Source organism: Coenobita brevimanus, chromosome 90 (assembly GCF_032717465.1).
Source record: "Coenobita brevimanus isolate Jiangsu-jjx chromosome 90, ASM3271746v2, whole genome shotgun sequence".
In the NCBI taxonomy this organism is placed as follows: domain Eukaryota; kingdom Metazoa; phylum Arthropoda; class Malacostraca; order Decapoda; family Coenobitidae; genus Coenobita; species Coenobita brevimanus.
Genome location: NC_137043.1, coordinates 8,432,882 through 8,458,537, shown reverse-complemented (window position 1 = coordinate 8,458,537; position 25,656 = coordinate 8,432,882).

Below are 25,656 nucleotides of genomic sequence, written 5' to 3'. Positions count from 1 at the left end.
TGTATTCATTTATTTATTGATTGACTGGATTATTTATTGTTCATTCATGTACACAGAATAATAGATACATAAATGAGTTCAGCAATGTATAAATGCTAACCCAAATCACTGTAACGCACAAATGATTGCTTAACAGAATATAATGCATATGGGGTAAGAAGCAAGATGTACAGTTCTATTAGGAATTGTCTCATGCACAGACTGCAGCATGTGACTGTGGAAGGTGCAAAATCCAGATGGAAACCATTACCAAGTGGAGTTCCACAACGGTCGGCCAAATGACCCGTACTGCTCTTGATTTTTGCCAATAATGTAAGGTGGGGGCAGACGCCATGAGACGCTTAGCCATGGTGCTCATATCCGTGACATAGGCCTTTAAGCCTGCGGCAGGTTATTTGCCCAATGTCCTGAGATACAAGACCACTGCATCATCCAGATTACCAGTTACATCCCCAAGGTGTTACCCTACAGTAGGTCCTCATTTTACCTTCCAACCCACAAAGGGTGGATGAACACCTGATTATCTGGCGTCAATCACGGGGACAGAAAAAAAATTCTTCCATCCAGCATGACCTATAGGCCTCAAGCTACAAGACTGCAAAGGAACAACACTTGGTGCCATAGGATAATTCAATACTGGAAATCACTTCTTGAAACAGTGGTGGAAAGCGATTCACACAAGTTGAAGACAATACGACAGTACTTGAAAACGACTGGAAACATGACTCACGAAAATACAGCAACACGTTACGCCTCTGCACACCTGACTTTTTTAGAATGTGTGCGTCAGAGATACATAAGCAACTGGTATCAAGGCATAATTTTACATCATCATCAACACTGAGACCACTATGTCATCCGGGGTAGGTGTGAGCACTGAGGAAAAACTGGTCTGAGTGATGACCCCAAGTTGCCGCATTATTTGTTTTCAGTTTGGTAAATAAATTAATTACAGGTATAAGTACGCGGTATAGCATCACTGGCGATCAGTGAAAGAGAACGATACACCACGGAAGAGAAAAGGCAACCTCATTTAGATAACAGTACAACTGAATATAAGAGAGGGATTAAGAATGGATCGGATAAAATTCATCCAGATTAGACTAGGGCAGAGTGAAAATGTCACAAGTATCAGTTGCAGTAAATTGGAGGTTATGGGTTGAGAATGGGAAGGAAAATAAACTTAGAATCGGACACGAGCATAATTAGGTTTGAGAAGTATCGGTGGTGACAGAAGGAAAGATAAAAATGGAACGGAAACGATAATAAATAAATCAAAGGATATAATGAATATTTGTGTATGTGACGGCCAGTTGGAGAGGGTTAAAAAATGGAAAAAAAAATCAACCTCCTGAGTCTGATGACGGATTATTGTAGTTTATCATTTTTTTATTCACATTAGTTTCACCTCATGGCAGTATAAAGGTTTGTATTCTAGGCGGTTGAAGAAGTCCCCTAGCATCTTTTCCTTAGGGATTTATTTTTTGGATACGGCTTGTTAATAAGAAAAATGTATATTTTTATGGCGAGTGTGGTCATATCTGAAATATTTAAAATACACAAAAGAAGGATGGTATGGAGTAAAATGCAAAATAAATCGCTTCAGAAACGTGTTAGGGAGCTTCCTTAACCAGCAACAATACAGGCCAAAGACTATCTAGCACCTTCAGTTTGAAAAAGTTCTAAGGTGAATAAATTGGTTAGGTGAGGGAATGAATACAGTAAAATACGTCATCTGATTGAATGTGTTAATGTATTAGGATACATTGAATGCGTGACGCATATTACCGTGGCTGCCAGTGAGAGGAAGACAAGGAATGGAAATGAAACTATATGGAATAAAAAATACATTGCATAAATAAGACGTCAAATGAAATTACCGGTATGTCTTTTATTTTTCGTTCTCTCATACCCAGACGATTTTATTCAGTTCAGGAGACACCTTTTGTTAACGAACCGACCCTCTCTGAGCTCCCTGTCCCCCTTGCAAAGCTTACCATGTTGGGGATTCTTTGTTCATATGTTGACAAACTGTGTGCGGCAGCGACCTCGAAATTACGGCTATTAATAATCCTAATATCTGAACTCATCATCTGTAATTGGAAGATATTAACAGACTGCGACAGAATCATAAACTCTCTCTCTCTCTCTCAGCTGAAATAAAATCGCCTGGACGTTAGCCACCGTAGAGTAGAATAAAGCCAGATAATGGTTATAGTATTAACTACTTTACTCCCCCTTGCCTTAAAATCCACTGAACAAAATCGACCATGAGATAGTCAATCGCTTATGAATAAATGCTACTAAGTCTCTCCAGCCAATCAGGATATGACCCATCATATTATTCCTGACCTCAGCACTCCTCTGTCGGATACGGTTCCTCTGATGTGGTCGTGATAGTTTTTATTGTCTGGGAGGGGGACAGAAACAGCCATATTAACAGAAGATGGAGATAAATGTGTCCACGACACTGTTTCCTTTGGCTATATCATGTCAAGGGAAAGATAACGAGACTAAAGAGAGATTTGTGGGAGGGAAGCATTAGGAGTTTAAGTGTGAGACAAAAATGAGATGTGGACAGCTAATCCTTCCAAAATATCACAATGCTTCTCACCGGTGTTGTTTTTCAATCCGGAACAACGTCTCTTCAAGCAACTAAGTGGATAAAACTGAGTTACTTGATGCAGGGTGGGAGCGACGAACAGTGTCGAAGAAGCGAAAACCGAGGGAGGATAAGGAGAATAATGACTGAGTGGTGATGTATCCATCATCGTATTCCTTACTTCTCCAGTATGGATCATAGGTGTTTGGGACTAAGCTTCTTAATACAGACATTTAAGGCAAGGGTTACCAGTCGCTCTTCCTCCAGTGGCATTATATAAACAATAAACCACAACCTTCCCTTAGATGCTGGCGCTTATGTCACGTCTAGTTGGAGCGACATATCCCACCAGACCACCAGGCGTCCATTTGGTTATGTGGTTACCATTAATCATAGAAACGGGTTTTCTGGGCTACAAAAACAATTTAATTTATAATCGAGGTAAAGTTATCTGAAGGTAGTTCCACAGAATTAGTGATGTTCGGCGCTTCCACCTACCTTCCAAGTGGTGAACATACCACTAGAGAATTCAGTCTAGTCAGTGAAAAACTAAATGTCTTCTAACAGTAACTAATGCCTACCTCACCTTGCCAAAGTTGCCTCGATGTGAGGTTCTTTTCATTTATGAATGTGAGTGCTTTGTCCCGTTTGGCAACTGATAAGTATTTTTACCGTGTCACAACGTTTGCTGAAAAAATGTCGGTGTAATTTTCAGGAAACTAGAGTCTGCATTGGAGTGAGCTTAGGAGACTATGACTCCCCTTTCTTAACTGTTTATCTTGAATATTACACTTAAAATTAGCTGTTAGTCTGTTTACTTCTTCTAAATTCTTGTCCATTTTTTTTTCTTGCATTACCTTGAACCGTTCCACCACCAAGGTACATCGCGACTGCGGATGTACAAATCAAGGGTATTATTCGAAAACTGGTGCATAAAATCATGAGAGCAGAGGGGAATCATAAGACTTCATTACTAATATGTCATCTTAGGGAGGACGCCATAAATTCTGTGGAAAACATGCTTAGAATATCTTGAGAAATTAGGATATCTTTTAGTTAGCTGGAAGGAAAAGCATCTAGCAATGATTGAAATGAAGAACTGTGATATAAATTTCTTCATCAGGACTAACGATACTTATTTTATCCATGGTACTGATACACGGATTCTTTAACGATTGAAAAACTTATAACAGTGAAGGTGAATATTCCTACAACCTTTCTTCCTTCCAGTACGAAGTGTCTCCCCGAAAGCCAATAAAATCGACTGGCGGCCTTATGAACGATGTGAAAACAGATCAGAAGTGAAGAAGAAAAATGTGAACTTGTTAATAAATGAAAGGCAGTAGGAGGTTAACGAGTGAGAGTCCGAGAGGGATTTCCTCTTGCAGGTGCGGCCCACCAGATGAACAGGGCACACAAGCCCCCCACCACGACAAGGTGGTTCCCAAGGAGACACACACACACACACACACAAACTCTTTCTCTCTCTCTCTCTCTCTCTCTCTCTCTCGCTCTCAACCCCCCACATTCATACAGGGTAGGAAATTCAGTCAGGGGTGCACTAACCGCTCTTTACATAACATTTTCCACACATAGTAACTGATCATCGGTGGACAACTGGAGCAATTTATGACATAGTGATCATGAATATGGTTTAGTAGACAATTCCATTTTTTTTTTTTTTTGGGGGGGGGCTGTCATCTGTCATAGTCAACACCAATAACTCTGCCTTCTCCTTACAGGCCAGTAGTATTACAGTACATGGGAACGTTACCTCTGGGAACCTCCGGACCGTAGGTGCGGCTCTTCCAAGTGGTAAATCCAGGGACTTGGACAATAGGTGTAGTCATAAAACCACATGACACTTATCACTTCAATTGTGTTCAGTATTCACAGCAAGAACTCATTATACAGCATATGTCCTTTTGTACATAATTATACCATAAAAGTTTTGCTCCTGCGCACCATTATTTAGAGTATATTACAATGATTTTGTCGTACTAAAAACGTTTTACTGGCTGACCACACTTGTTTTTCCTACATTTGTTCCTTGATGTCAATGCTAATACTCTGACCCGAGCTTCCGATTTGTTTCAAGGCACAGCGTATACTGCCTTGTTTTTTTGAAGTCAGTCATCACTTCAAGGACTCGAGACTGTTTCGAATCTTTGAATTCATATATTATGTTATACTGTATTAAAAAGCTGATTCCTGCCTATTGTAACTGTCAGTAACACCAGTAACCAACAATTGTGCTTAAGACCATATATTTCCAAATAACGTGTTGTGAACCACTTTGGGGATTGCTCCAAGCCGATGCTTACAGTTCTGACGTTTCAGATGTGTTTTTAGTTAGTTTTTCATTCTTTCTTTTATTAGGTAATGATAATGTTGTTGGTTGAATCTCTCTCTCTCTCTCTCTCTCTCTCTCTCTCTCTCTCTCTTACACACACACACACACACACACACACACACACACACACACACACACACACACTTCAGGACAATAGTGTCGTCTTAAAAATTTACATGATACAATTACCATTATATTCAGCTTAGAAGAAAGAGTGGTTAATGAGGTTGAAAATGGTGTAGTGGGTAGCATTCGCAGCTCGGAACCGTCTCACTGTTTTTATCGTGGGTATTCTTGTGACAGGGCGGTGGTTCCTGTGGAAAATAAGAGAAGGTAATTATTAGAGAATTCAAGTAATAAAGCTGCTCCTGCCAAAGCCTGGGATTGAACCCGCGTCCTTCCTGGCACAAAATCAAAAATCAAAGAGCGTCCTAGACGTAAAAAGAAAACAGAAAATTGTCATAAGCCTTGTGATGAAGAGAACCTGACCCGACAAAACTTAGAGATAATATTGTTTCCCAACTGCAAATGCTAAGCCGACTCCGTGCCGCCTACATGCACACTTGTTGACTTTATACACGGGTTTTATTCGCCCATATGCAGAGTACAACTTTCGTGTGTAGGGAGGCTCCCCACATAAGGCCCTTCTCAACAAGGTGGAGTCAAAGGCTTTTCTCCTCATTATCTCTCCTCCTTCTCCTCCAGCTGGCTCCCTTCAACCTCTGTCTCTTCTCCGCACTGTTGCATCTTTATCTCCTTTCTATCGCTACTTCAATGGTCACTGCTCCTCTGAACTGTCTGCTCCCGACTAGTAACTCTCATCCCTTTTCTGTCCAGCTCTTCAAAGCAAGAGTTAACCGCTACTCCCAGTACTTCATGTATGCAACAGGTCAACTCTGGAACTGTCTCCCTCTGTCTGTATTTCCTACTGTCTATGATCTCCAGTCTCTCAAACACAGTGTGTCCAGGCATCTCGAAATAAACGGATTTTGAATTAGGCTCTCTGTTATCTTGTTTTTGTTTTTTCTTGGAGGGAACAGTTTGCGAGCTCCAGACCTTTGGTTCCTTCTTCCATGCATAAAGAAGCTGTACTATAAATCCCTGAATCAGGAGATATTTTCTCGGATATATTCTTGGTACCTCCAAATGACTATTTATCTCTGGAGAAACCTCTTGTAGTGGAGAGGTAAAGGGAGGAAATATTTAATCACTGCAGTGTGAAAAGTGTTTCCAAAACCGCATATAATTGTGTGAAGTCTGCAGGAACAAAATATAAAGTACACCATTGGATTTAAGATGTTAAAGTGGAACAAGTTACTCATCCTTCCACTGAGTCCGGTGAGGTAGAGTCGGCATGACAAGTCTTGTCGCCTGTCCTGCCTTTTTTCTTCATAAACTTTGAAATATAATCAATTGAATGCACAGCAGACGACACTGATGATAATGCTCTGTGTCCAGAACAAGTATCAGTGTCGCCTGCTAGTCATTACCATTACTTATTTTCGAAATCCTTGAGGAGGAAAGCCGGGGATGACGACAGGACTTTCGATGCCGAATGTACTTTCTGTTATAATCAGTTTTTGCTGGATCCATAGATTTTATTCCTCAAACATCTCTCATTGAAGGGGTTAATGAGGGCAGTATGAAACCTGTACATTGTAAAGGTGAATAATATCTCCTTGAGGTGGCTAGAATAAAGTGAAAGATACGTCATCGATGTGAAGTATAGCTAAGTCATTTTAACATGGCAAAGACTTTCGGCCAGTGCTTCCTACTTTTCGTTCAATGGCAGAAGTAAACAATATTGCGGCTATACATCCTTTTCATTACTCTTCTTCGTGACCAGCTACATATTCTAGATGTTATCTCTTGTTACAGATCAGCATTCAAGATGGAGTAATGGCAGTTTTTCGCCTGTACTCTTTTCGCCTTAACATAGCCTGTATTTTTTGTCCTCTTGCAGCCTATTTCACATAGCTCTGTAGCAGAATACGACAATGCTACAGTTCCACAGCCTTTCCACAATACTTGTGACAACGATAAAATTCTAATGCTCGTCACCTGTTACAACTCAAAATTTAAGATGGAGAGATAACCTTTTTAGGCCAAGTTAGAGTAAAATGTGTATAGTTAAAGTGAACAGAATACAGCCAACTCCGTGAGTCCCTTGAGGTCATTTCTTCGTTCGTTCTTGCTGCTTTCAGACAATATGACGAAGACTGGGGTAAATCTATAGTGAGGTAGATGAAGTATCGAAAAAAAAAAAAAAGGTCTCCAGCCCAAACAGTGTCTCTAGAGCTAAAAGCCATGGCCGGAAATATCATCATCATCATCATCATCATCATTAACATCATCATCATCATCATTAACATCATCATCATCATCATTAACATCATCATCATCATCATTAACATCATCATCATCATCATCATCATCATCATCCAATCCAGTGTTGCCCCATGAGGAGCGTAGGAAGGAAGTAGCAAGAACATAATAAAAACTGAGTTACCTGACTGGAAGTATAAACTCGGGATGGCCATTATCCTTTTAGAGTTGAGAGGAACGCATGAATCATTATAAGACTGTCATTTTTTTATTGTGGGAACATCTCTAGGAGCGGCTCTGCCCGTCTCTCTCACTAACCATTTTTGGACTCGAGTTGCTTCATTTTAGTGGTTGTAACAGACACATCACAGCACACCATAATACACTGCACACCACACACCATACCACACCAAACACCACAACACACTGCAGCACAACACAACACAGAATCACCCTCCCATACCATTCCACACCAATGACATTAACAGAAGGACCCTGAAGCTCCCTCCTCTAGTACTTTTGAACTTGGTTTAGGACCGGCAAATAACCGTACGCAGCTAAGTATTATACTTTGCTAGAGTACAAAAATAACTCCGAGTCTATTATCAGAAGGGTACAAGCCAACGCCTGAAGCCCGCGACACATTTTATCTAATTAGTCTTACGGATGAGGATGACAGAGTGCTTAGAGAGATGATGATGTATCCGAATGGACGCGAGTTCAATCCCAGCTTTGGACAGGGAACAGTTTAAAAGAGTTGAATTTCTTTTAAACAGATTTAATAGATCTAGCATAAACCTCACCGACACGTTATTAAGAAAAATAATAATAATACCCTTATACCAGTCCGGAAGCAGACAGCCGTAGCACAATTCAGTACGGACGGTGGGTGTTAGCGCCGAAGTAGTGACATGTGAATGTGTGTGGAACGTAAGAGAAACGGACTGTTATGCCTATGCCCACAATAGGAGAAAAAATGATGTTTTATTTTCGTGAACGAGTTAACGAAGCGTTTATAGGCTTCCACCTCGAAAAATTCCTCCTAAGTTTAATAAAATCACAGAAATATAACCAAGAACATCATATACGTCATGTAACTTAGGAGATTAAACGAGAAAGAGAGACCCAAGAAAACTGAGCAAAAAAGAAGAAAGTCTATATGACTCACTTAATATTCACTGCCCTGTAAGAGCACAGGGGCCCAGGGCTAAGCTAGTCTTGAAATTTAAGGCACCAATGACGACTCACGTGTTCCTGACTTGTATTATGAGGGCAATTATCCCCTTCCCCCATGTAAACTCTGATGGGTCACATCCGGTTGGTGCTCCTTAACTCACTAGACCACGGACGGAATGAAACAAAAAAAATGGTTGTGTGGTTGTCTTGGCAACGAATAACTGAGAATGTAAACAATTAAACACAATATGTGCCCAGGACTAATTGCATTAACCTGTATAAGAGCGACACAACATTTCCGGTAATTGTTTGTGCGAGAAGTTCTCCCTAACGTTATGGTGGTCTGGTGTATTGAATTAGGGACATTGGTTGCTGTGAAGGCCGAGGGGGAGAACTACGCTGGACTGTACTATGTTTAACCTTCCCATGGTCGGAACAATTCTAGTATCTCATTCCAGCTAACGCCAGACGCTTATATTCCAGTGATTTTGAGACGCATCAACTTAAGAGCCAGCTCTACGAGTAGGCTATACGTGTTTCACCTAAAGTTGCCCCAGATTTTCGTCGTATTGCGGCTTATTTCATGCAGCCCAGTGGCACAATAAGATAATGCTATGGCTCTGCATCCATACCACAGCACTCCTTGGCGATTAACATCATATTCTGGCGTTAATCTACTGTTTCAACCCACCATTCAAGACGGAGGCATGGCTATTGTGGGCCAAGTTAGAGTAAAAAGAGTTAAATGTCATTAACCCTTTCATCATAGGAACAACTTTATTCTACTCCAGCTAACACCAGGCAATTTCATTAATCTGAGAGCTGATATATGAGCCTGAGAGTGTTAATTGCCTGTGAGTCAGGTTTGTCCTGCCGGTATGGTGGTCAGGTGTACTGGATTTGCAGCTTACTGGATGTTGTGAAAGCCTGTCTGACTGTCTATTGCCAGACGCCTTAATCCCGTAGGGGGTGGCCACAAACAAATCGCCTCCATGTCGCCCTGTCCTCCGATGTTTCACCGCCCTGCTCCCAGTTCACAACCCTTTCACTCATATACCACTCCACTCCATCCCTCCATCTCATTCTTGGCCTTTTCCTCCTTCTCCCTCCCTCCACCTCACTCACAAACTCTCCTCGTCAGTCCCTCGCTCTCCATCTTCTCCAAGCCAAGGGGAATAATTACACTCTGTTACATTATACTAAATACTGCCAAGCTCCTGTGACTCATTTATCCGAATATAATCATCTGGCGTTACATAAAAGAGAATACCAGACTTGTTCCGATAATGAGTGGCTTCGTGGCAACAATATTAACGCTCTCAGCTCCCTGTGATCACATTGCAGTATGCACATACTCAAACACTCATGTGCACGCACACACAAACTCTCAATTGCTCGCACAAACACACACAAACAACACATATACAAACATACATAAACACACACACATACGCAAACACACACATACAAACTCTCAAACACACACACACACACACACACGCAGTACCTCAGTTGCTCAGTCAGTTAATTACCGTTTACACTTTTTGTAACGGTTGTTAAAAATAAACACGTGTGAGAAAATCTGTGATCATAACTACTGTATATGCCTCACCGAACTGCAGACTGGAAGTATTTGATCCCGGATGAATAGGTTGTCTTCAGACTACTGGAACGGCCTGCCATGCAGTGCAAAGTCAACAGTCATCTATCTATTTATCTATCCCTATATACATAAATAGATATACAATATATATATATATATATATATATATATATATATATATATATATATGAGCCGCGTTGTTTGTTTGTTTGTCCTTCAGTCACGTCCGTACCAAGGGCCAGAGACCCCCAGACCCACATATATCTAAATCAGGGTGACCTATGGATGGTACTAAGGGCCTCAAAATTAAGATTTGGGTCATTTGAGGTCACCGGTAGAGTGTTCGCCTTATTTTTTTTCCCCCAGGCAACTCCGGGTACCCCTGCAGCCCAATTTTTGGCATTGAGACTCACATGACCTCCAGTTCGAACATAGGCTATATGAGGATGACCTCCGAGATCATTTGAGGTCACTGGTCGGAGGTCATTTGAGGTCACTGGTAATAGTAAACAAGTGCGCACAAATGTTGTGCATTATTCTGGACCTTCTATAATCCCTCTTCAAAAGCATGAGTGGTTCATGGTCTTTCCAGAGTAGAAAGAAAGATTGAATTAGAAAAAGTAGGATTAGGGTGTTCGCCTTGGGTCCGGGCAATGCCGGGTCCCCTGCTAGTGATGAAATGATCTCTAGTAACAGGAAAAATAACAACTGACATAATACCAATACCCTGCCACGGACTCGTATTTTTAGTATTCGTCTGTGGAGATAGGAGAAAAGGGAGACCTATGGTGAAGTGTAGGGATGGCGCAGAAAGGTATAAGTGAGGCTAGGTTGAGATGGAGGTAGGACAGCTTAATAGTGGAGAACATGGCGACATGGAGGCGATTGATAAAAGAAAATAAAAATGTTCACTGTCTCATGGGCCATATAAAATAAGAAGAAAAAAAATCCTGGTCACAGAAGGAACAGGAAGCAGCACCTAAGAGGGTGGAACACTGAACTGGTGTAAACGCCTAATATTTGACTCTGTCCTGCGATCTTGACCTTCAATAGATACTACATACATACATACATCATCTTATCCTGTGTTACTCCATGAGGAGCGTCGAAGCCTGGGGCTGGGCAAGTTGGTCCTGACGTTTAAGCTGAGAGTGACCAGCCTCACTCATCCCCGAGTGGCATTACGTGAGTAGTAAATCCCAACCACCCACTGGATATAAAGTTATAAACCTACACAGGTCCAATCTGGTTGGAACGCCTTAACTACCGACTAAACCACCAGGCGCCATAATTTGATTATATGGTTACTACCCAACGTAGTAAATGGTGTCCTGGTGTACAGGAAACCATTTGGCTTGTCACTCGGTGCAGAGTCACCCGCAGACAGAAGGAGGAGGAAAGAAAGAAAGAAGAAAAAGAAACAGAAGAGGAAGGCAGGGGAAAAGGAAGGAAGAGAGGAAAGGGCAGTCATCCGAGAGGAGCTCTACACTGAGTGAGTGGTTGGTGAGCGTCCCCACATACCACCGTCAATAGATACTGTGCTTCAATAGATTATTCTAAAAATCCAGTAAATTCATTCTTACAAAATCCTCAATCCTTCCAGCATTCATATCAGATTAAAACTGTTTAAGCTAAATTTGGCCAGTGACCTTGGTATTTGACCTCTCCCAGTGACCTTGACCTACGACTGACTGTTCTCAAAATCAAGTATCTCTATCTTTTTTCTTAACCTGAACTTTTCCATCAGGTTTAGTCTACATCGGGTAAAAACTCTAAGCTGACCATGCAATGTGACCTTGACCTTTGACATGATGTTTTCAGTAACAATAGGTGATCCTCAACTGAACTTCAACTGATTCTCGAAGCATGATCCAAAGCAGAACAAACCTAGTTATTCTGTTCACTCACAGATACAAGGGCAGAAAGTTCACCTTGCCGTGTGATCTTCATCTTTGATTGGTTCTCATCACAAAAGCCTTTCGTTCTTGTCTAACCCTTAACCGTTCAACAGGTTTGGTTCAGACTGTATCAAAATTGTGTGAGCTTGTCTTGCCTTATGGCCTTGGCCTTTGACCTTTCCCTATCACGTTGACCTTTGACTGATTGTTTTCAAAACTAAATTCTTTTATCTATGCCTTATCCTCAACCCTTACGCAAAGTTTAGTTTAAATCAGATGAAAAAAGTTGAAGCTGACATTTCCGGGTGTCTTGACATTTAGACTTACTGCTTTCAGAGACACTGGGTTTGACACGGGTCCGACTCTCATCCCTTCCTTTACGTTTGGTTCAGATCAGAGGAAAACTGCTTAACATTTTGTATTATCTTTTTTTTATACACAACATATTTGTGTCAAACTTTAGCCTTGCTGAATGATCTTGGCCTTTGACTAAATGTATTCCTCCTCTTACATTCAATCATTTCACCAAATCTAGTTCAAACAAACTCAAAACTGTTTGTGTTGGTCTTAACATGTTACTTTGACATTAGACCTTGCACTGTGACTATGATGCTTGACTGATTGTTCTCAGAATTGAAACCCTAAGTTCTTGTCATACCCTGAACATTTCATCCATGTTTGGCTTAAATGTGGTCAAAACTTTATAAGTTGATCCGCCATATGACCTTGACCTCTTGTTCTCGAAAACAATGAACCCCTTGGCTGACTAACAATGAACCCCTTGGCTGACTCTTAACACTTCCGCCAGTTTGGTTAAAATCGGAGAAAAATATGTAAGTTATGCTGCTGCTCTCTCTCTCTCTCTCTCTCTCTCTCTCTCTCTCTCTCTCACACACACACACACACACACACACACACACACACACACACACAGATGTTAATGTGCGATATGCAAAATAAATCCCTCAGAATACCTGCTGTGAAGTCTAGTGTGCCAACACAAACACAGATGGTAACCTTCATACATACAATACATAAATACATACACAGGACTACATTCATATGCAGATGTCTCTGTTCCCAAGCCAGTGTGGATTGCCACGACATTAGCGTTGTGGGGACAGGTAGGATGGAGAGAAGGAACCACACTCTATGTACCACAGGATTGCGGCACCTCTTCCTCAGCTATCCGTTTTGCCTGCTACCCCCTAACATTTTCGTCTGTGATATTTACATTGTCTCAATACTGACGATGTCTGCATCAGCAACATACAAGAGGATTATATGGTGTAAAAAGCAGATTAACCGCTAAGAACTTGGTGCTGTGAAGCCTCCCATGCTATCAAGAACACATGCCAGTTAAGCCAAATGGTGAAGTGAGATTGACAGGACTGACACAAGAATGACATGAAGAATTCCTGCTGCGTACACACAGAAAGCAGGTTGCCTGCGCGCTGGTTTCCGGCGCCGACCCGTGCTGGTTATCTGCACGGGTAGGTGTTCACAATGGAAGCAGGCAACCAGCTCCGACCCGCGCGACGTTAAAGGGACGTTAAAGGGACAAGACGCAGCCAGTTGTGATCTTCCAGGCATACAGTGAAGATGTCAAGCTCGTCGTCTGATGAGTTCATGTTGCTTGACAGTGATCACCCAAAGATCAAAAGGAAAAAAAATAGCAACACATGAAATAAACTGCGAGAGAACAGCTTGGAGAATATCGCCATCTTTTTTGTGATCTTAAAAGGAGTTATACTAGTTATTTCCTCAAAAAATTACGGGAATAACTAATAGCCTTTCCATTACAAAATGTTTGAATTTCATTATCTTTGTTTCCATACCGATCCTGAGTCCACAATGACCGATTCTGATAAAAAAGACGAAAACAAAAAAAAAATGATTTCAGCATATTACTGGCGCGTCACGATCTCCACGATTTCAAGCCGTCGCCAGTCTGTACACCGCTACCCACCTCTACCCGCACGGGCTGAGCAGGCAAGAATGGTCCAAGGATTCCGGAAAGTGGGTTGAAGCAGGCTACCTGCTCCGACACGTCAACCCCGCTTCTTCTATGAACACGCCCACTTGTTTGTATGGTTTAATTCTTGGCGCAGGTCGGCGCCGGTAACCCGCACGGGTAAACCCGCATTCCCTGTGAACGCACCGACTGCTACACAGAGAAAGCAGGTTGCCTGCGCTCTGATTTCCGGCGCTGACCCACGCTGGTTAAGCGCACTGCGAGGGTAGGCGTTCACAAAGGAAGCAGGTAACAAGCTCCGACCCGCATGGCGTTAAAGGGACGTTAAAGGGACAAGGGGACATTAAAGGGACAAGATCGGAGTCAGTTGTGATCTACCAGGCATACAGTGAAAATGTCAAGCTCATCGTCTGATGAGTTCATGTTGCTTGACAGTGTTCACCCAAAGATCAAAAGGAAAAAAAAAGCAGCACATGAAATAAAATGCAAGAGAGAACAGCTTGGAAAATATCACCATCTTCTTTATGATCTTAAAAGGGACCAAGAAGATTTTTCCAATATACAAGGATGACCTAAGAAACTTCCAACTATATTCTCAAGAAAGTTGAACAGTTTATCCGTTACATTTCTGTTTGCATGGAGCTTACTCCTTTTGTCCCATAATGGTGATCGCTCAAAAACTTTGGCAATTAGGAGCTCAACGTCCATCTTGCTCTCCAGTCTGTACACCTCTACCAGTACCCACCTCTACCCGCGCGGGTTGAGCAGGGAAGAATGGTCCAAGGATTCCGGAAAGCGAGTTGAAGCAGGCTGCCTGCTCCGACACGTTCGACCCCCCTTCTTCTATGAACACCCCCACTTGTTTGTATGGTTTAATTCTTGGTGCAGGTTGGCGCCGTAATCCGCGCGTGTAAACCCGCTTTCTCTGTAAACATCCGCGGGCCGCACGTAGCCCTGGCGCACCTCCTGTGCTGCCCGTCAAACTGCATATTATATGAATATTCGGCTGCAGTTCAGATATAATGTGAGCAAAGGAATGTTTTTGGTATTGACTTACCAGATGTGCTACTTTGAGCAGTTGCAAGTGCATTGGGTTCGACGTTCACTAAATTTACCAGTGAATCGGTCAAGATATTTTTAATTTAGTGAAGATACCAAAGATATTATCATAGCATATTTGAGGCATATATATTCTTTCTTATTTCAATAAAATATTGGTAATCCTTAACTTTGAAATGAATGCCCAAGAGTTGCGCAGCTAAACTATACTTGCTATGTACAGCTCCGGACAGATGAAACGGCTACACCCCATCCACCAGCGACTTGGTTTGGGTCTCAGTGGTTCTGGTAACAGTTGCAGGTGGAGGGAGGGGGGATGTGGGAGGGTGAGGAGGGGAGAAATGTGGGCGGAGTTATATAGGGGGTAGTGTGGGAGGGTGAAGAAGCAGCACAGTCTGGCTGGTGGGAGGGGGAGACGAATGGTTGGGTAGCGGAGACGAGAGTCTGCTAGAGGGTAAGACAGGTGAGTGTGATTAGATGAAAAGAAAATACAAAAAATGAATTATTATAATATCTGCTACATATATTGCATTTTATCTACTAAATAAAAACACTGTCTATTATTCATCACCGTATTTGGGTATCCTACTCATTATTATTATCCTTTGGATATTAGGCAATAAATACAGATATTGGACGGTCTTTAGGACCCGAACCAATTGTTTTCATAACTTTTTTCTTCAGCTATTTCCGTATTCCTATTATCCCTCGTGCTTGAAGTCCCCCTTTTTATCACTTTCTCCTACGCCCTACATTTTGTTTTAGGCATAAGGCAGTTTAACTTTCTCTTTAAATAACCATATTTGTCAACAAATATTCATTTCATTAATCTATTTAATTACCTGTTTTCTTTCAATATGCATTTGTCTAATAATGGGTGTTACACCTTAATTGGCGCCGCTATTTGACGTTTTGAATAAATTTGGTCTAAATTTTCGCATATATTGCAGTCTCTCTCAAGTAGGCTGGCAACCTCACACATCCTCCCCCCTGCTTTCTCCTTCTCTCGCTACCCGTTCCTTCCTTTCCTTTTGTAGTACTGTTTATCTATTCTTTCTCATATTTTTAACCTCATTCCTTCTTACAAACTTTTAGTGCCATAGGAATTTCTCCCTTATCACCTACAGTCCTACTACATGAAAGTGGAAAAAACTGCCATCGGGAAAAGAATAACTGGAAATTTATGGCGAAGGTTACGATATTAGTTATTTAGAATGAAAGTGTTGGCAGATACGCATTCTTGACGTGATTATCACAGCCACAGCATTTCACCTTCATAAAACAGAAGGACTATAGGTTTCATGCATTACCTCCTTACGTCCAGCATTACTGTGCAGAACGCCATGTATAACACATTAAGGACCACAAGGACAGTACTGGTAGTCATCGTGATTCTCATGAATCTCTCCATAGGCTATTGAAAACAGTGCTTTATGCTCAACTTCAGAATTATGTTCTCATCATGGCAATGATAGGCAAAAATAATAAAAACAATATATACAACCAAATTATCATTTATTATACAACAAAGCTCAAACTGCCTCCGTGCTACCTGAAAAAAATTAAATACCTGATCATATATATATATATATATATATATATATATATATATAAATATATATATATATATATATATATAAATATATATATATATATATATATATATATATATATATATATATATATATATATATATATATATATATATATATATATGTGTGTGTGTGTGGATGATGCCATGTCGTAGCGCTTAAGGGAATAACAGGGATGACGACGGTGATAATTGTCGCAAGGGAACGAGATGAAAGGAAAATTTTCTCTACCTGAAGTAAAGTCTAATGGACAGTAATAATTCGAGACTCCGTTTATTGACAATAATATTTATAGATCTGCATGTCGCCGTTATTGCGTCTCGGAACATTTCGGTAGATGATATAGCTGATATAAATTGATAAATGGGTAGACAGATATCCTTATCGTGTATATTACGTGATAAGTATGATATAGTAATGATAACCTGTCCTGATAGAGTAAATCTTGCTGTGACGGAAGGGTATTTGTAAAGCGAACTAATTTATACCACAGACTGTATCAGAAGTGTTTCTACTTCGTAAATTGAAGCTCGATGAATACTCTAGACTGTATGCCAGGAAGCAGGTGACCTTGGTGTTTCTTATGAGGGATCCGGTTCGTGGCATAGTATGGAGGATGCATAGAGCTCAAATTTATCAAACAGATAGTATCCTCGTAACTGGCCACCTCTTCACCCACTTCCTGAAACACAGACATGGAGTACCGGGGTGAGAATAACGCCATAATGACTAATACACCACAAACACATGGATATTTATACATCAACGAGAAACGACTGTGGTTCACTTGTATTTTCTATGGACTGCAATAAACACCGTTACTCAGGGCAGACCACCAGTTCCATGTTTTGTCAGTATATACTGAGATGAATCATTCTAACCGAATCAGGTAGATCCTCTCCGTCAACTGAGACAGTGGCATACTGACATGTGAATTAATTGTCATGTCTGGTTATTCTTTAGAAACAGTAAAAAAAAAATGACTTTTTGTTTACCTGTAGAAACAAATAAAATAGTAGTTAGAGGACAAACTTGTGCCACGTGACACTATGCGAAGTCGTTAGGTTTCCTGCCATGAACAGAGGTGTTAACAGAGGTATCAGCCACCCCGGGGCATCAGTCACACCGATTCAAAATGGAGGCAATAACGGCGACATGCAGATCTATAAAAATTATTGTCAATAAACGGGGTCTCGAATTATTAGTGTCCATTAGAATTTACTTCAGGTAGAGAAAATTTTCCTTTCATCTCGTTCCCTTGCGACAATTATCACCGTCGTCATCCCTGTTATTCCCTTAAGCGCTACGACATGGCATCATCCACACATATATATATATATATATATATATATATATATATATATATATATATATATATATATATATATATATATGATCAGGTATTTAATTTTTTTCAGGTAGCACGGAGGCAGTTTGAGCTTTGTTGTATAATAAATGATAATTTGGTTGTATATATTGTTTTTATTATCTTTGCCTATCATTGCCATGATGAGAACATAATTCTGAAGTTGAGCATAAAGCACTGTTTTCAATAGCCTATGGAGAGATTCATGAGAATCACGATGACTACCAGTACTGTCCTTGTGGTCCTTAATGTGTTATACATGGCGTTCTGCACAGTAATGCTGGACGTAAGGAGGTAATGCATGAAACCTATAGTCCTTCTGTTTTATGAAGGCGAAATGCTGTGGCTGTGATAATCACGTCAAGAATGCGTATCTGCCAACACTTTCATTCTAAATAACTAATACGTAACCTTCGCCATAAATTTCCAGTTATTCTTTTCCCGATGGCAGTTTTTTCCACTTTCATGTAGTAGGACTGTAGGTGATAAGGGAGAAATTCCTATGGCACTAAAAGTTTGTAAGAAGGAATGAGGTTAAAAATATGGGAAAGAATAGATAAACAGTACTACAAAAGGAAAGGAAGGAACGGGTAGCGAGAGAAGGAGAAAGCAGGGGGGAGGATGTGTGAGGTTGCCAGCCTACTTGAGAGAGACTGCAATATATGCGAAAATTTAGACCAAATTTATTCAAAACGTCAAATAGCGGCGCCAATTAAGGTGTAACACCCATTATTAGACAAATGCATATTGAAAGAAAACAGGTAATTAAATAGATTAATGAAATGAATATTTGTTGACAAATATGGTTATTTAAAGAGAAAGTTAAACTGCCTTATGCCTAAAACAAAATGTAGGGCGTAGGAGAGTGATAAAAAGGGGGACTTCAAGCACGAGGGATAATAGGAATACGGAAATAGCTGAAGAAAAAAGTTATGAAAAAATTGGTTCGGGTCCTAAAGACCGTCCAATATCTGTATTTATTGCCTAATATCCAAAGGATAATAATAATGAGTAGGATACCCAAATACGGTGATGAATAATAGACAGTGTTTTTATTTAGTAGATAAAATGCAATATATGTAGCAGATATTATAATAATTCATTTTTTGTATTTTCTTTTCATCTAATCACACTCACCTGTCTTACCCTCTAGCAGACTCTCGTCTCCGCTACCCAACCATTCGTCTCCCCCTCCCACCAGCCAGACTGTGCTGCTTCTTCACCCTCCCACACTACCCCCTATATAACTCCGCCCACATTTCTCCCCTCCTCACCCTCCCACAACCCCCCTCCCTCCACCTGCAACTGTTACCAGAACCACTGAGACCCAAACCAAGTTGCTGGTGGATGGGGTGTAGCCGTTTCATCTGTCCGGAGCTGTACTTTAGGAGTCGAGGCGACTCGTTTGCAATGCATCACGAGGCAAAAAAAAAAAAAAAAAAAAAAGTTCATTAATCAATATATCTGTGTATATGAAGAGCTATTATTTTAAAATATTTAGTGTTGTTACTAAAATAGAGGGCAATTAATTTGTGATAATTCATCTAGTTGGCAGTAAAAATGCATTTAGTATCGTTCCGACGGATAGCTGGCTGCGGGTCCATGCCAGAATCATAATGCGGCCTTTTCCCATGCCTGTTATTTTATTTTCGTATCCATACACTGAGACTGTAGCCCGTATTCCCATCACTTTACGAAATTTTCTAGTACCTCTTCCTTATTTATTTAGTTTCCAATGACACATTATAATATTCTTATATTTTATGTACTTTTGTAATTGTATCACACGACAAAAACTATGCAGTATATATATGCCATTTGCAGAAATAAACTAGTCTAAGAGATGTGTTTTGAAATCTCATTAACAGACAAGATTACCAGAATGCGTGGGATGATTTCATCCTCTTGTTCAGTCAAGGCGTAAACAATATACACTATACAATAGCTGGCATAAATAGTGCTCAACTTAATAACGCTAGGTGACAGTGAGCAGTTGCTTCTGAACCTCACTGAGCCCATTAAACGTTCCAGAATATTATGTAAGAATATCGTAATTTTCCACCTGAAGCATAAAGTGATATTACTTTCACATCTGTGCATCATGCGGCTAATAATCCTTTTGAACATCCTTGAATTTGAAATTGTAGTTTTCAGTCATAATTTTCAACCCAGTCCTAATTCCACCCCACAGACAGGGGGAGACAGCATTCAGGAACAAACGACTAGACAGCAATAAAGTCGGAAAACAAATACCGTGAGTTCCAGTGGCCTGAGCTACACAGTTACCCACACACATATCCTTAACCCCTGATGCACCGATTCTGTGTAAGGTAGTTTACCTCCCCTGACTCATTGTTCTATAATCTACCGGTATGTAAACTGTACCTTATACGCGGCTTGCAGCATAGCCTGTGCAAACCTTCATTGTGCTTCATATGAGGTCTGCAGCACGGGAAGGGTTAACACTTCCAGGATACCCTGACTCACTCTCAGCTGAAGAAAATGGTCTGGTGTTAACTAGGTTATTATATTAAAGAATACGCTAGCATGAGAGTGTTATTGACTGCAGTAACAACACCTTATTCATATGACCTACCTTCAACTGATTATAATCGTCAAACGTTAGTTGGAGTAAAATAGGAAGTAGCAATTAGAGAACATCAGTCACAAACTCCAACACTAACGGCCGTTTTGTAGGTGGCGTAGGAGACCTGGTTAGCTATGTCGATAATAAGAAAATATACAGGTAATGCAAGAAAATATTAATGTGTAGGATGCGCTATAAATCAAAGGGAGATAAGGAATATCAAAGTCTCCTATGTCACCTTCAGTTTGGTGCCAACTAACACCACTAGGAGTTACAACATCTCCCCTCCCCTCGAGAGAACCATCCCCTTACATTAGCTTGCAATTTATAGTTCACATGCATTATGCAACAGTCTACGAGCACATAAAGAGGAATATAAATGAACGAGCATTAGCAGGTAATATATATATATATATATATATATATATATATATATATATATATATATATATATATATATATATATATATATATATATATATCCAGGCCGCCTGCTTTTGAATTAGTTGTTTTACGGGGAGGGACACTAACCCTCCACCAACTTACTTGTTGACATGCAGGGAACACATATGGGTTGGTTATATGGTTATCACTCATTGTTGTAAGTAGTTTCCTGGCTTACAAGAAACCACTTGACTTCTCATTTAATAAAAAGCCACCTGAAAAGAAAAGTAATTACAAATGACAGGAAATATAAGAGAAAAAGGAAGAGAGGAAGAAAGCGAATGATGACGGTGAAGAAGTAGGAAGCACTGCAACAAGTGACTGGATGATGGTCGCCAACACCTACCACATATTATATATATCCCATTGGCTACCAGAGTTCCTGTGCGAGGGATTTTGCTGGAAGGGTGGTAGGCGTACCGCCCTCCGCCTGTCGGCCCATAGTCGCGGAGCTCATAGGTCCCTACGCAGGGGTTTCCTTCTTTATAAAATTTTGAAAATGCCCAGTTCCGTCCTATATTGAGTACACTGGATGCTAATGGGTTATATATATATATATATATATATATATATATATATATATATATATATATATATATATATATATATATACAGAGCAGAGAGAGAGAGAGAGAGAGTAATTTATAAAGCCTTTGTATATCTCAGAATAGCCTACCATTGGTGGCAAGCCTTGCTATAATTGTATAAGGAGTGATTTCCTCTCACATTCCAGGGTCGTAATTTCTGAGAGGGCTAGGGGGGCTATAGCCCCCCAGTGTTTTCTGTATATTAATTTGACAAAACTTCATCAATGATTGGGGGCTTATAAGGCTGAACTTGAAAATAAAATGGAAGAAAAACTTTGAAAAACTTCATCAATGATTGGGGGCTTATAAGGCTGAACTTGAAAATAAAATGGAAGAAAAACTTTGAGTGGTTTAGTTGAAAATCCAAACAAATCTACGTGTGTTTGATCAAATATTTCTAAATTTGATCCAAGTTGATCATGAACTATATCGTAATAGTAATTAGATATTGATTATTGTATTATTTCCATAAGAATTAAGGAAGAGAGGTATATTTCAACCTGATTCTACCACAGGCGTGAAAGAACAGTCTTGGTAGAAGTGCAGCATAGTTCAACAAAAATGTAAAATGGCCAAATTATTACTGTAATTCACAGTTTGAGCTGAAAGTGTAGGTAGGCAGAAAATGAAGTCTTATTTAAACACCCACCTCCATCACTAAACATACATGCCTCATTCAGCATCAGTTTTTAGGTAGAATCAAACTTAAAAATATCGGATCGTCTGCAAACTTAAGCGCTTCAACTTAAAGTTTGTAGTACGGAGGTATATATATTTGGTCTAGCCCCCTCAAAATTCTGTTGAAAATTACGGGCCTGCATTCTCAGTGTTCCTGTATTCCGAGTTCTCTGTCTATTAGTTTGAAATAGTTTTCTAAAACTACTGATATCTCCTTTGTTGGGTGGACTGGAGCATCGGAGGTTGAAGGTGACATCTCCGACAGTCCACCATCCTTCTGGAGGACTACAGCTCCACTGCCTGATCATATCGGTGTCACCACGTGAGGGCGTCCATTTCCAGTAAAATTTATCACAAGTAATGGAAAGATATAATTCTCGACCACGTCCAACATTAATGATGTGAAGTGGCACATTTAAACTATGGAAAATAATATAAGAGTAGTTTAGGTCGAAAAATATCCCCGCAAAGTAAGCAGTAATTTTATATATACACATTCTTGGCTACTGTCGGTATGGCCAAAGCGCAAGCGGGAAAATTTTTAGAGAAGATAGTTGTGAAATGGTATCAAAGGAAAGCACACATTAGGAAACAAAAAAAATACATGGGAAGATTTCCAGGTCATGAAAATTTGACGAACATAATCAGCCTCTTTACATTAATAATATTACAGTGGAATTCAACTGTTACCAATTATAACGGGTGTTATAAATTGACTATTTCAACGTCTTGCCTTCACCTCAGCGTGGTCTAATTTAATAATTATCAGATCGTAAGATTCAATCGCACACTTGACAGGCATTAATTAGCTGGGTAATTTTTCCGATGGGTCTATTTTTCAGACCACTTCGGATGTCGGCTGTTGAAATGATACAGACCCACGTGATAAGTTCTCTAAAAATACATCTTCATCATCCAATTCTGTGTCGCCCCATGAGGAGTGTAGAAGCCCGGGGCTAGGCAAGTTGGTCCTGATATATGAGTGACCAGCCTCACTCATCCCTGAGTGGCATTACGTGAGCAATAAACCCCAACCATCGTTTGGATTAACCTGCAACGGCTCAAACCGATTGGAACGCCCTAATTACTCACTAAACCACCAGGCGCCATAAATTGATTATATTGTTTACCACTCAGCTTAGTAAATGGTTTCTTGGTGTACAGGAAACCATTTGGCTTGTCACAAAGTGTAGAGTTATCCATAGACAGAAGGAAGAGGAAAGAATGAAGGAAAGGAAGACAGAGGAGGAAGGAAGAGAGGAAAAGGCAGACACCGAAAGCAGCATTACATCGAGTTAGCGGATGGTGAGCTCCCCCACCTACACCAGCGTTAATTGAATGACGCGTCGACTAAAAAAAAAAAAAATGTTTTACCTTTGAAGCGATGTAAATGAATGATTTAAACCGTTTATTTCCAAAAGTGGTTCAGCCCTTGAGAATGCGGATGTCGCTTTGGTTTAATTCTCTGATGATTTCATTCATTAAGGCAGAATTTAAAACTGGAGGAGTTACATCGTTTACTAACTCCACAACTTAGAGCTCTTCTAAGCTTGAATAGTGTGTAAATAGCAAGCTTAAAATGGGAATATATATATATATATATATATATATATATATATATATATATATATATATATATATATATATATATATATATATATATATATATATATATATATAAACTAGAAGAGACTGACCTGATTAACATTTCAGTTCGTTATTGTATTAAATGTATCCTAAACCGAGTAAAGGCATTAAAATGTACCAAAAAGGAAACGCAAAGCACGCCAACACACACAAAGGGTTAACGTTTACAAGCACTAATGCGTGGAGGTGGGGGGCGGTCTGGGCAGCCCGTTGTGTGATAACCCCGTCCATATGGTGACGTATCTTTTTATTGTATTCCTGGTTGACCTAGATTATTACACTTGTATTAGGGGAGACGTCTTGCAGTACTAAGATATATAAAATTGTGTGGAGATGGTAAGAACAAAGTAAGAAATACGTAACCGGACTGATGAGGTGAGCTGCACAAGCAAAGATGGATGGTTATCTGTATATGGCGTACGCTGAGTAGAAAGTACGTCTTTAGTTATTCGAAATAAGAGGAGACCAAGGGTGATATTTCCGACTGTGTTCGAGGCTTTGTTGCACCTCTTCACCAGTGAATTACATTGCATATTACACCTTTCTCTTCACTTGCATGTTCGTTCGTTGGTTCGCTGAAAGATTTCCTGCACCTGTAGCGCAGGCCGGGCCATACATTAACCCGGTCAGTGGGGTGTGGGCTGACTTAAAAAATAGTAAGGGGGGAAGACAGGGCCTAGGAATTGCCCAGCACACACGCCCTGTCTTCTGGCTGGCTTTGTGGTGTGTGTGACTTGCATGTTGTCTATGTGTTTGTAATATGGACACAGACTGCATAACTACCGTACAAGAGTTTATCAACATCCCATACGCAAAAAGTTTTTAAGGGAGAGGTATATTTTTTCATCTTATCCTGGCACAGATTTTCGTATTTTTGCAGCTTATTTCACGAGGTGTACCACAGTGCAAAAAAAAAAAAAAAAAAAAAAAAGTGCCGCAGTAGTAATTCTTTTCATAGCACTTTTTCGTGACTAGCATCATATTCTACGGTTAATTTACTGTAGCAACCTGTCATTATTGATGTAAATTTTTGCCTCCTTAGCTAAAGAGAGTAAGATTCCACGAACCTTGAAAATCAGTAGTGTAGGCATTTACAACAGCCATACTGTTTTGGTAAAGTTTGACAACTAAGTAAAAAACGGTAACAGCCAATCCCACGTTACCCCCTTGGTGGTGTAGTGGCCCGAGGCTACGCATACGTAGTGCAGTACATTTAAGATTACATGATTAGGCCACTTTCCTTGATAACATTGCATGATCAGGGTAGGTGATACCGACCATCAGCCACTCACTTGATGCAGGAGGTCACTCTATATTGAGTGGAAAGCCTAATGGTTTCTGTGTAATCCAGGAAGTCATTTACAACGCTGGGTGGTAATCATATAATCAAATAATGGGGTGATGTGGAGCCTGTTATGGTGCCCTGTTTAATGTGTGGAAAGAAACAATTGCGTCCATCTAGGAACCAAATCTGCAAACTCTTCCCCCGAGTCTTGCTGTGGCGAGGTGCTGTCCACGACAACAGGACATCGCCTAACTGCACGGGATGGCCCTGCAGGGGTAATTGCTGCGGTTGATCAGTTTGCCCAGCCAGACAGATCGAGGTTGATTTACTACTACATGGTCGAAAGGCCTCAATCAGCCTTTGGGAATCAAACCTATGCAAGACTTTCACCTGGGCGTTCTAACCACCAGGTGCACAGACAGTTAAAAGTATACAACGTCTGCAAGTTATATGGTATGGGGGAAGAGTGAGACGAGCAA